Source organism: Lolium perenne, chromosome 6 (genome assembly GCF_019359855.2).
Source record: "Lolium perenne isolate Kyuss_39 chromosome 6, Kyuss_2.0, whole genome shotgun sequence".
Classification (NCBI taxonomy): Eukaryota; Viridiplantae; Streptophyta; class Magnoliopsida; order Poales; family Poaceae; genus Lolium; species Lolium perenne.
Window position 1 is genome coordinate 221,561,206 of NC_067249.2, and position 12,263 is coordinate 221,573,468.

Below are 12,263 nucleotides of genomic sequence, written 5' to 3' on the forward strand. Positions count from 1 at the left end.
GTCTTCCTTTCAGAAGGACCAGCTTCTTCGGCTTTGGAGGAGCCGGAATCGGCAACTTCATCCCTTTTCCTCTTGTTCCTTGGAGAAACAGCGGAAGGAAGGGAGCGTGTCAAGGCAGTGGCCTCAGACTCGGTTTCTTTTTCAGAGGAAGCCGCGGATTTTTTAGAACCCGCGACTTCACTTTCAGGGCGAGAAGTTCCCTGGTTGTCATCATCGACAACGGTACGTTCTTCGACTTCTACACCTTCAGGAAGAGGAGGAAGAGAAGCCAGAACAGGGTGGTTCTGTGAAAAACAAAGAATGTCGACAAATAGTTATGCAAAAGAAGCTAGCAAGATAGTAGTCGACAAATACTAAAAACTCGGGAAGACAATATAGTAGTCAAGAGGAAAAATTACCTCGGGAAGGGGATTGGCGCCACTATATGGCGTAATGCGGCAAGATGATGGAATAGTATCCTTCTTGCTAAGCGATGAGATCCTTCGGATAAGTTTCTCCAAATCCTTCACAGGAAGGTCTTTGGAGAGCCTGTCGACGTCTTCTTCACCAGCGTACATCCAAAGGGGATTTTTGCGAGCTTGGCGAGGCTGCACTCTAATCCTAAGGAAATAGGCTTTGATCTGAATACCCGACAGTTCCTTGACACGGGTGTTCTGGAGCTCGTGGATGCGAGTCATCAGCGCCTCTGTCGCCAATTTCTCATCTTCCGTGGCTTCAGCATCCCAGGAACGGCGGCGAAGGATTTTGGCTCCTCCGTCGAAAGGAGCGATATTGTTCTCCACTGAGTCGGAGCTCTCTTCGTGCACATAGAGCCATCTCTTGCACCACCCTTGGATGGAGTCGGGGAATTTGACGTCGAAGTACTCGACGTCAGAACAAACACAGATAACAACGCCGCCGATGTTATAGGCGACGTTGTGGGAGCCATTACGGCGAAGGCAGAAGATGCGCTTCCACAGAGCCCAATTAGGTTGGACTCCGAGGAAGCATTCGCAAAGTGTGATAAAAATCGACACGTGAAGGATGGAATTGGGCGTCAGCTGATGCAGCTGAAGCCCATAGACAAAGAGGAGACCTCGAAGAAACTCATGGATAGGGGGAGAAAGACCGCGGATGAGATGGTCAACGAAACTGACCCGGAATTCGATTGGAGGCGAGGGATAGCTCTCCTCCTTGGGGAAGCGCAGCGCGTTCTCCTTCTTGGTGAACCCAAGCTTCTTCAGAAGGTTCATATCCTGATTAGAGATCTTGGATCTCTCCCATTCCAGATCTTCGGTGGCCATCTTGGATTCGGGAGTGCTATGCCTGGTTAGCCGCGCGCGTGGTGGCATCAATGGGAGTGGAGGAGAAAGGTGCGAGCGTGGTTCAGCGCAAGAGGCAATGGGAGCAGTGGAGGATTTTGCAGAGGAGAACAGAGGTGCGGCGCGAGCGAAAGTTTACAAGGAGGAAGACGATGACCTTAAATAGAGGTGCGGTGAATCGACGTACCGTTGGATGAAGAGATTGTGGGATAGATGGTGTACACGTGGACAAGGGGTAAAAAAGTAATTTCACTAAGAAGAGAAAGAACAGGCGTTACAGTGCGTGCGCCAGGAAAAGTGGAGGACGTGTGTCCCCCACTTGCACAACGTGTCAACTTGATGAGCAATTTGGGCCCGCAAGGCAGAGAGCAGTTCTCGCGTTTTCCCGATACAGCGGTCGTGGCTATCGTCAGCAATGATGTCACCTTGGCAAGAGAAAAATTCGGCTAAGCAGCTTCATAAGAATGGCGACAGCAGAAGATTGTTGATTATTTCAAAGAGCCTTTGGTCAAATACAAGTTTTTGATCAAATGCTCGGGGGCTACTTTGGAACAATGAAAAATTAGAGAATGACAAAAATAGAAATGGCGAGAGCCTATGACCAAATACAAGCATTTGTTCATAGCCTCGGGGGCTACTCCCATCGGGAGCGCTGGTCGCGCACCCGATAGATATGAAAACTTCGAGAAAAAAGGAAAATATAGCAACATAAGGCGTTGAGCCTACACCCAAGTACAAGTCCTTGGATGTAGCCTCGGGGGCTACTCCCATCGGAAACGCTGTTCGCGTGCCTGATGAATTTATAAAAAAAAAAAAGAAGTAAGAAAAAGTGAGCATATTTCGAGTTATATAAATAACTCTACATATACTCCCATCGGGAAGGCAATATAAGTCATCCGTTGACTCAATAAAATGTGCTATTCCAACAGCCGAAAAAGCACTCGACAATATATTCTCAGAGCGCCAAAGTTGCGATCAATCTCTGAATGCCACAAAACTTTGCGAAGGTAAGACCCCAGATCCGTTCTGAGTGGCGTGGCGCCGTCTCTGACGTCGGTTTGCTACTTTTTTCCGTATCAACAGATGCGAAGAAAAATCCTAACGGACGCGTTAGGTACCCGATAAAATATGACTGGGACTCGACAGAATGGTAAGACCTTAAGCGGAACCTGTAGAAGTTTACACCAGTATCACGAGATCATGTCCAAGGACGTGATCTTGAAGTAGGTTTTTGCGGATTGCCACTAGAGCAGTTAACTAGTACCTGATCCGTCAGATGAACTAGCCCCAACTACCATCACCCCTGTACAATATATAATTTCGTATCCAAAGATATGTGGTAAAGTTCAGAGCTATTGAATGAATATAAAGTTGGAGATTTTCCTTGATTCTGCGATTCAAGCAAAATCTCGGGGGCTACTAACATAGGCATCCCCAATGGGCATGCCGAAGATGGTACCCGGGGTTTACTGAAGGCCCACGACCCGAAGGATAAGAAGAATCGGAAGCCCAAATTACTATTAAGGAAAGGTAGAGTTGTATTAGGAGATAATATTTGTAATCTTGGGGGACGAGTTGTAAACCCTCCCGGACTCTGTAACTTGTGTATTACGAATCCCTCGGCTCCGCCTCCTATATAAGGGGGAGTCGAGGGACAAAGAAAGCATCGATTCATTGTCTCACAAACCCTAGTTTTCATATCGTCGAGCACTTTTCGGCTGAAACCTTCGAGATCTACTTGCCCTCTACTTCCGACTAAAACCCTAGTCTACAACCCGTAGGCATTGACAAGTTAATCCCTCGTCAATATGTTATCGTCCTTGGTGCCCATTATATTTGTGCGCGCATGGATCAAGCACCATAGGGCTGGTAGTACTTTTATACTAGAAGGGGAAGTTCTGCCGGAGTGACAGAAACCTAAGGACGCGAACCGGATAGTTGCATGTATGGGAGTAAGAGGACCATTTACTTAAGGCTATGGTTGGGGAAACCTTAATGCTTGCTAGTATTTACGGATGTTTGCTAGCAAGCCAATCATATAGTACTTGTAATCTCAGAGGGAGAGCATGTATATTTAGCCTCTCCTACATAGAAAGCTGCATCGAAGACATTGAACCCAAGATCTTCACTAATTGATCTTGGACAAAGCCACCACTATTACCACCGCCTTTCCACACTCATGGTACTGTTAGTTTAGTTTGTTTTATTGCTGCAGCACTAACATTTATTCTGTGTATTTTATTGTTCTGCAAAGTCACCTCTCATACCTGTTATCGCTCTAGTTTTATTTCCTAGATATTGCAAACTCTTAGTGTACGTAGAGTTGTATCAGTGGTTGATAGAACTTGAGAGAATGTTTATCCTACCTTTAGCTCCTCGTTGGGTTCAACACTCTTACTTATCGAAAAGGCTACACACGATCCCCTATACTTGTGGGACATCAGCACTGCAAACATGAGAGCGGAACTCGAATTGCCATGTACTAAAATTTTGAACATTAAACTTGGGTGTATCACCCCTAATGTTTATATGAGGATGGGGAACCGGGATGTCGGGGAGCGGAAAGGTGGAGGAATGGCATTGTAACTCGCTCCGACACTTGTTGCCCTAGGAGAAGCATTGGGGGTTTTATTTTTGTAAGTGATCACCATCCAAGGGCTTGCTAGAGGAGGGTAAGGCCGAAGCATCTCCCTCTTCTAATGCACCCTTGTCCTTTTCCTCTACGACGGGGATGAAGGGGGAACCGGCGGCATAAGCCCGGAAAGCATTATCTTTATACTTTCCATTTGAGCTTCCATGGAGGACCTCAAAGATGTTTCCATCAACTTGAGATCTTCCATAGAGACTGGCTTCGCGGCCTCTTCCGTAACATCATCGTCCGACATACTCTTAGGCGGTTAAGACCGAAATAGGAGCCGAGGCTCTGATACCAATTGAAAGGATCGTATGCCGCACCGAGAAAGGGGGGAATAGGTGCTAACCAAATTTTAGTTCTTTTTAAATTTAGGCTTGACACAAAGGTAAATTCTCTAGGTATGCAACTAAGTGAATTTACCTATATGACAAGATCAACTACTAAGCAAGATATAGCTAGACAATATATAGGGGAGCTAATAAGGATAGAGGTAACCGAGAGTGGACCACGCGGAGACACATAGATGATTCCCGTAGTTCCTTCCTTTTGAGGGGAAGTACGTCTATGTTTGGAGGAGTGTGGTCGCCACGAAGGCTAGACCAACACCACAAAGGCTTCACTCAGGTCTCCTGTGAGCAACGCCACAAAGGCCTAACCCACTTCCACTAAGAGATTTCCTCGAGGCGGAAATCGGGCCTTTACAAGGTTCTTGGGGCACACATCCACAACCTAATTGGAGGCTCCTAAAATCTGTAACAACATAACAACAACAACAACAACAACAACAACAACAACAACAAATCAACCACAAACAACTAGGGTTTCCAAAGAAGAACACTAGCAAAGGGGCCCTCAAGCATATAAGGGGAAATGCAAATCGCTTCGGTGAAGATGTAGATCGGGGTCTTCTCCATTGATTCTCCAAAGATCAAGAGCTTTGGATGGTTGGAGGAGGAGCTCTTGTGATTCTTGTGTTTCTTGAAGTGGCTCTAATGGTGGATGAACTTGGGCATCAATGAGCAACTTGACCTGGAAGAAGAAGGGGTATTTAAACCCCCCCACCAAATGTAGCCGTTGCTGAATTTTAGGGCCGGAATTTCCGGTGTAAGTTGGGGCCGGAATTTCCGCCCCTTTGACAGAAATGTCCGGGCAAAAATCCGGGGGTATAATGAGAGCCTGGGCCCTCAGGTCCTTAGAGAAATTTGGGGGGCCGAAAATTGTCAAAATGTTCGGGCCGGAATTTCCGCCCCCCCCCCCACCCCCGAAATTTCCGCCCCTTCGACAGAAATGTCCGGGCAAATTTCTGGGGGTCATCCAGGGTCTATGGACCTTAAGTCCTTAGCGAAAAATTGGGGGCCGGAAATTCTCAGAATTTCCGGCTCGGAATTTCCGGCCTAGAAATTCCAGCCTTCTTTCTTTCTTCCTCCTTTTCATCCACGGCTTTTCCCTCTTTAATACTTCTCACTTCAAACTATAAAGTCGATCATATCTGCACACTAAGTCACATTAGATCATCACATATGTTGTCATCAAACACACAAAACATAATTATGAAGAGATGTTCTTTCATGGACACACACCCATAGTAAGCGTAGCATATGATCAAGTCATTAAGTTCGTTTTGCTTCAAGCTTTAAGATACATAGTAACCTAATCCTTCGACCATGAGATCATGTTAATCACCTACACCGGATGGATGCTTTGATGACATCAAACACTACTTCATAAATGGGTAGTTATAAAGGTTGCATTAAGTGTTCGGAAAGTATAGGTTGAAGCACGTGGATCAACAGTGGAATTTGTCCATCCAAATGACGGATAGATATACTCTGGGCCCTCTCGGTGGAATGTCATCCAATTAGCTTGCAAGCATATGACTGGCTCACAAGGGATGGCATATCACGGTACAAGTAAAGAGTACTTATCGGTAACGAGCTTGAACTGGGCATGGAGATACCGACGATCAAACTTCGGATAAGTAAAATATCGCGAGACAAAGGGAATCGATATCGTATGTTAATGGTTCATTCGATCACAAAGTCATCATTGAATATGTGGGAGCTATGGATCTCCAGCTCCCGCTGTTAGTTATTGATCGGAGAAGAGTCTCGATCATGTCTACATAGTTCACGAATCGTATGGTGGCACACTTAAGGTTCGATGTTGTTTTAAGTAGATATGGAATATGGAATGGAGTTCGAATATTGTTCGGAGTCTCGGATGGGATCCAGGACATCACGAGGAGTTCCAGAATGATCTGGAGAATAAGATTCATATATAGGAAGTCACATTCCAAGTTTGCGAATGGTCTGGTGCATTTATGGAAGGTTGTAGAAGATTCTAGAATCATCCAAAATAAATCACTATGGAAGGTAGAGTCCCGGGTGGACTCCACAAGCCCTAGCCAACCCACCAAGTGGAAAGGTGGATTCCATGCTGGATTCCACCTACTTGGCATGCCAAACTAGAAGGAAAGGGAGAAACCTCTTTCCCTCTAGGTTTCTAATTTTGGTAAGTTTGGGAGTTGGACTCCAAAGTGGGTTTTGGGGGAACCCTAGGTTTTCCACCTATATATAGAGGAGGAGAGGGAGGGGCTGAACACACCAGTCCGGCCGCACCACCAAGGGGCTCCCAGGCCGGCGCCCCAAGTGCCCTCCCCCCTTTCCCAAACCCTAGCTACTCCCTCCTCCTATTTCTCCCGCGGTGCTTACGACGAAGCGCTGCCGGAGATCTCCACCACCGAGGAGGATCTACTACATCCGCTTTCCACTGGAACGGGGAGAAGGACGTCTTCATCGACACCGTAAGTGTGATCGAGTGCGGAGGTGCTGCCCGATTGTGGCACCGTCAAGATCTTCTACGCGCTTTTGAAAGCGGCAAGTGATCGACTACATCCACGACGAGATTTATCTCGTTAACGCTTAGCGATCTTCGAGGGTATGTTCATCTTCACCTCGTTGCTACCATCTACTAGATTAGATCTTGGCTTGTTATTCGTTCTTGAGGTAGAAATTTTTTTTTTTCTATGCTACGAATCCCTACAGGATTGTGATGAACCAAACATTAAAATTGCTTATTTCGACGAGGCGCAACTTTCATGTTGGGAACTTTTTCATTTGAGGGCATCCTTAATGCATCTTGGTGGAAGCCTTCATATGTCAATATTGGGGTCATCTCTTAGCGGCACAATCGGTTATCAAGCCTGGTCATGATATGAATCGACATAGTAAGCATGATATTGCCTTAATGACGAAAAAACAACCTACGAAGTGTACTTGACATATATATTCCTTGATAGGCTACTGGCCCAAAACAAGTGTAAACAACCACCATTGACGTCGGGAAGAAGATATCATCGTCGAACGAACAGCTGAAGATCACGTATTGTAAACGATACCATCTCTATTGAGGCGGGGGCCAAGAAGATGGCTATCAAACCCTAACCTGGTCTACGAAAACATTACTTTTTATTATAACTTCACCCATAAATAGGGTTTTTAGGAGGGAGAAACGATCTACGATGGATACACTAGGTTTTTAGGAGGCGGCACTGAGGCGGAGGACTATATTGGATATTAGGTTTCCGCGTGCGAGTTGATAGAGAGTGAGAGCGAAGCGGTGCGGGGTGGAGCGAAGCGAGCGAATACACACGCAATCTCCACCCTAACCCCTCGATGTCGCCTACCCATCTCTTTTTGTCGTTCGGCTCGAAACTAGACATCGAGCGAGAGCGACACTACTAGGCTGAATGCCTTGGCCCACCAAGCGCCTGGAATCGTGGTATGCGGAACCGCAGAATGTCCAATACCTCAATTCAAATCGAATATCCAAATGAAGCGGAAAAGAAACAGCTGATTGAAACCTAGAAACCCAACAACAATGACAATCCAGTAGCTCGCTTGAGCGAGATATGTCCAATAGCCAGCTCGAGCGAGATATGGAAGAAGGTGGAGTTATAACAAAGCAGGAATCCATCAAGGGAGGGTTCACCCGTCAGATGGGGGCAAGCATCAAATACCGTTGACCAGTTTTTTTTTATAATCAATACCACAAATATTTATAGAAACAAATATTACATGGTAGAGAAACATAAGCTATTTTTTACAATCAATACCACACATATTTACAGAAAAAAATATTACATGGTAGAGATACATAAGCTGACTCTAACAATTACAAAATAGTTCAACAGTTAGATAGGACGAGGCATCAAATAGGGTTCACCGGTTAGATGGGGCCAGGCATCAAATAGGGTTCAACGGTCAGATGGAACCAATTTCTGGTGGCACGGATATTTATTTTCCAGGTCAGGCTAATAAGAAGTTTCTGTTCAGGCCACATGTCGCTTTTGGGAAGATTACTTCAATTTGCAGAGTGAAAAGACCTAGAACTGGAAGAGGTCAAGTACAAATTATTACAGTATTATCTCGCAAGGCATTCTAGCAATCAAGCCGCGTGAGCAAGCTGGTGCTCCAAGATCCAAAGTTTGCGCTTAAGAAGTTCTAGCTATAGAACGTGAAACAAATACAGAGTAACAAAAGAGTCCATTGCATTTATCAAGTACCAATAAAGTTCATAACATAAAACAAGTAACAAGCCATTATAATGTTATACTAATACGCAGATACAATAAAAGTTTGTGCAGCAGCGATAAAACTCAGTTAAGTCGTCAATGGAGAAATATCCCCATTCGCTTGCAGATTAAATTTCTGAATAGTTTGTGCTCCCATCTGGGCTGCCTGCCAGCATGCCTCTCTCTACTGATTAAATTCCTGCAGATATGCCCTTATGTTTGTTTCCGAAGTTTCTCTCAGTGCCTGTATCATATAAAACAGCTCAGGATTTAATAAAATGACATACAGAAACACAGGCTTTCTTTTCAATCAAAAAATGAAGATAAACGTTGTCCTTTGGTAGTGCAACTTAGCAAACAGAACTACAAAAATTATGAATCCAGGTAGAGAAAAAATACTTCCAAAAGTTCATTTTAGTTACATATTATTCTTGTGTATGTACTTATTATTTGAAATCAGCAAGTTGTTCCACATACACATTTGACAATTATTTACCTATATTTAGATGCTACCAAAATGTCCAGATGCAAATATGTATATTAGCTGTGAAATTTTAGGCATGCTGACTGCATAGATACAGAGACGGCATCTAAAGAGTGCATGAACTATTAAAACCCAACGGAAACTTGTCTCAAATGGCACTCAAATACCCTATATTAAGCTGCCTCTGACTAGTCTAGGGAGTGTCTTCAGCACCATTACTGAAATGCATGTCCTCAGCTGTTAATGAAAATGCTAACTTTGCCATTCATGTTCATTCGAAACATGGTGTATAGATCCTTCTAAACCACACCATTAAAGTTTATGTGTACATCAGTTCTGTGATTCTATTAGTAAAATGACTGCGTAACATAGAAAAGCAATACAATATCAGCAAGTTCTTTTTATTTGACATACTGGAAATCAACAAGTTATTCCACATACACATTCGATAATTATTTACCTATTTTGATGCTACCAAATATACAAATATAACCAAGTGAAAATATTTGTATGCCAAATCCATAGTTGCATTTACGAGCTGAGGCGTAAGAAAGCGAGATGGCAGGCTGCTGCGCGATGCTGCAAGCAAGATGTGGTGCTGAAGCCGCGAAGCGCGAAGGCTGGAGCCAGACCGGCTGGACCCTGAGTTGGAGCCGAGAGAATTGGCTGAATAAGTACTTTGTTTAGTGCATGCATTGGTTTGTTAGTTGCATGCATGGCCAAGTCGTGTGATCCTTTGGGAAGGAGATGCGCAAGTGGTGGGTGTGAGCATGCACGTAGCTAGTGGTTCCTTAGCACATGGAGTTAGTGGCCAAGTATGGCAACTGGCATGTGCGTGCTTGTGTGCTAGTATTTAAAGAGGTGTAGGCATGTTTATTTGACAAGGAGAAATAAGCATGTTTATTTGACAAGGAGAATAGAAAGAAAGAAGTTGGGCTGTGTGAGACAGTCCAGACCAAAATCCAAAATCCAATGTCTAACTTATTCTTGTGTCAGTTCAAAAAGAAAAGCTGAGTGATTCAGCTCCAAAAATTTGTGCCTACCACAACTTGCTTGGGAAAAAGGCTTTGATGTTGTTATTGCTGTTGCTTATATGTATATTAGCGGTAAAATTTTAGGTAGGCTGACTGCATGGATACAAAAATGGAATCTACAAAAGAGTTGCATGAACTATTAAACCGAACGGAAACTTGCCTCAAAGGGCCACTCAAATACCCTACATTGTGCTGCATCATGCTACGGGTATGTTGCGCCATTACTTAATTCATGTCCTCGGCCGTTATAATGAAAATGCAAACTTTGCCATTCATGTTCATTCGAAACATGTTGTATAGATCCTTCTAAACTGCCATTCTATTCGTAAAATGGCTGCTTAACATAGAAAAGCAATACAATATCAGTTGAAAATAATTTACTTGTTTTTTTTTCAAACTATGGCCTGGAGCCCCAAGAACTGGGTTTTCACCTGATGTAAAAACTCAGACAGCACAGCTTGGCATAGAACAGCCATCCATCTCATTGCACAACATCATAATCAAGCTAACAGACCTTAATTATGTCCACTATCTTCTAAAGTTGTTTTCTAACAAAAAACAAACAAGGAAAAACAACCTTGAATGTCATGATTAGCTAAATTCATTCCCTAAAAAAAACTGAACTCATATCCTAAGCAGCAGAGTAATATGATGAGGCCATAGAAGTTAGCTCTATCAAAATTAACAAGGAGGTAACACTCAGGTTACATGGAGAAGTTAGGACATTAGACTCCGCAGCAAGTGCGGAGACTAGGTTTGCAAAGAACCCATTGGTACAGAGTTTCGTTTCATCTAAACTTGACATGTAGGAGAAGCAGCCAATTAATAAAGGATAGTCAGTCAGGATGTGAATTCCCAGTTCATGCTGGCTGCAGTGGGAAGAGCTCTCCCCCCCCCCCAGCAGAGTAATATGATGAGGCCATAGAAGTTAGCTGAAAGAAGTCTAGATAACCCCCCTATGTTTCATGGTTGGGACGTTTAACCCCCTCAGGTTTAAAGTGGAGCACATGACCCCCTCAAGTATGACATACCGGTTAAATTACCCCCTCAGGCTATAGATGGCTGTTTTAAGCTGACTTGGACAGTGGTTTTGGGCACGTATATTACGGTTTAAGAGATGGGCAGAAAAGTCCACACTCCTCCTCTTCCACGTCTTTCGCCCATACTCTACTCTGTTCGACTGCCCGCTCGAGGAGGACGAGGACGGTGAGCAAGCTGGCGGCGGCGTCGTGGCTGGTGTGGGCCAATGTGAGGAGATACCCGTGGTTGCTGGCGCAGGTGTTCGACCCGGCGGATGCTTCGGCGCTCGGTTAACGCCGGCGGCGCGGATCCGCCCTGGTCATCTGCTCGTGCTCGGGAAACGTCGGCACCGCAGATCCGCCATGGTCGCCTGCTCGCGCTCAGCAGGGACGCGCTCAAAGGCGAGGCCTTTGTCAGGTACTTCTCCGTGCCGTAAGCCTCACCAGCTCAGGCGGCCATCACCAAAGATTGTAAGTGGACTGCTGATTATAATTAGCTCCCACGATCCTAGGCATGTAGCTCACCTGCACGGACTGAAGTTGGCATGTCTATGTGTATCCCAATCAGATATTGGTTCTGTGTTCAACTCCTCATTTCGAGTGTTGTATCCCTGATAGTCTGATCTATAAGTGGTTTTTTTTATTGTCTATCTAAATATCTGATGCCAAAGGTGAATCTTGTATGATGTTATTTGAAAGATTCTTAGCTGGCTATGCCTTTCGATGTGGGAGTGGAATAATGTGATCTCTTTGATCCACTATCTGGTGGCATGAATGTTTCTTTTGCTTTCAATAGCGGGCCTCTTTGATTCCTCTTTGGTTTACATGCAGAGGGCAAGGGGTGAGATTCAGCAGCTGCCCTGGACATCCGACGAGGTGCACCCCATTCACGACTCCTCCATCTTCCTCCGCCCCAACCAAACCCTCTGAGTCGTGCGCGACGTGCTCTATGCCATGCCTCGGCTGTGCGACTAGGACGACGCAACACGGCGGCTCAACGGTGAGTGTCGGCCCTGCCGGTTCGAGGTGGAGGCACGGCTGCAGGTGAAGCAGCCCGGGGCAGTGCTGCAGCGGCACCACACCAGGCACAGCTGCAGGTGAAGTAGGCCAGGGCTGCAGCGGCACATCGATGTGGTGACGGTTGCGCACGGCTGCCTAGGGCGGTGCTGCATCGGTCCAACGAGAAGTCTCTGCTACTGCTAGCGCGCCTGCGACGG